Here is a 1,002-nt window from a genome sequence, read left to right as displayed (position 1 = left end):
CAAGACTCAACTCATGACATCAATCAAATGAGGAGTTATCAATTCAGAAGTCAATCCAAAATATATATTGGTTCATGTCAAGAATTCGAGTTCAACAATTAATCATACTTATCATAACAAGGATAATAATCAATATATATATATATATATTATCAAGAAGCATGATCCAATTCATATTAACAAATCAAATATTTATAGTATTTCTCATGCATATGAAAAATTATCCACTTACCTTACTCGAAAGCAAACAGAAATCAAAAGCTGATTCTCATGCATATGAAAAATTATCTCCTTGCCTTACTCGAAAGCAAACAGAAATCAAAAGCTGACACCAAAAAAAATCCTACTAACGTCCTGCCGGTAGAATATCAGAATTATCTGAATACAAAAGAAACATATTCAAGAATGACTCAAAAGAACATATAACCTATTTAATACACTTAACTAACGATCTATTCCATAACCCTATATGTTTTTAGACTAAATTAGTTATTTTTCTAAAAACCCAAAAATTAACGGTTTTCCCGAAATCTAATTCATAATAAAACAAATAACTAAATTGATAATAATTCACTAAATAACCCTAAATTATTCATCAAAACAATCTGAAAAAGCTAACATCACAGCTAGGAACTAATATGGAATTTATCATATTTTTAGGGCCAAATTGTAATTTTTGTTTAATTGGAGGACCAAACTAAACATATCATAAATTCATGACTATAGTGTAATTATGTCCATAATTCATCCTCATTTCTGTCCAGAACCTCTAATTATGCTCCAGGGACCATTCTGGAATTTTTCCAAAATTTTAGGGTCAAATTGTAATTTTTGTCAAATGGAGGACCAAACTAAAATTTATCATAAATCCATGAATATACTGAAATTCTGACCATAATTAATCCTCAAATCTGTCCAGAATATCTCATTATACTCCAGGGACCATTCTGGAATTTTACCAAATTTTTAGGGTCAAAGGGTAATTTTTATCAAATTGGAGGA

This window comes from Populus euphratica, unplaced genomic scaffold, assembly GCF_000495115.2.
Source record: "Populus euphratica unplaced genomic scaffold, PopEup_1.0 scaffold1.1, whole genome shotgun sequence".
Lineage (NCBI taxonomy): Eukaryota > Viridiplantae > Streptophyta > Magnoliopsida > Malpighiales > Salicaceae > Populus > Populus euphratica.
Note: the sequence above shows the minus strand (reverse complement) of the source record.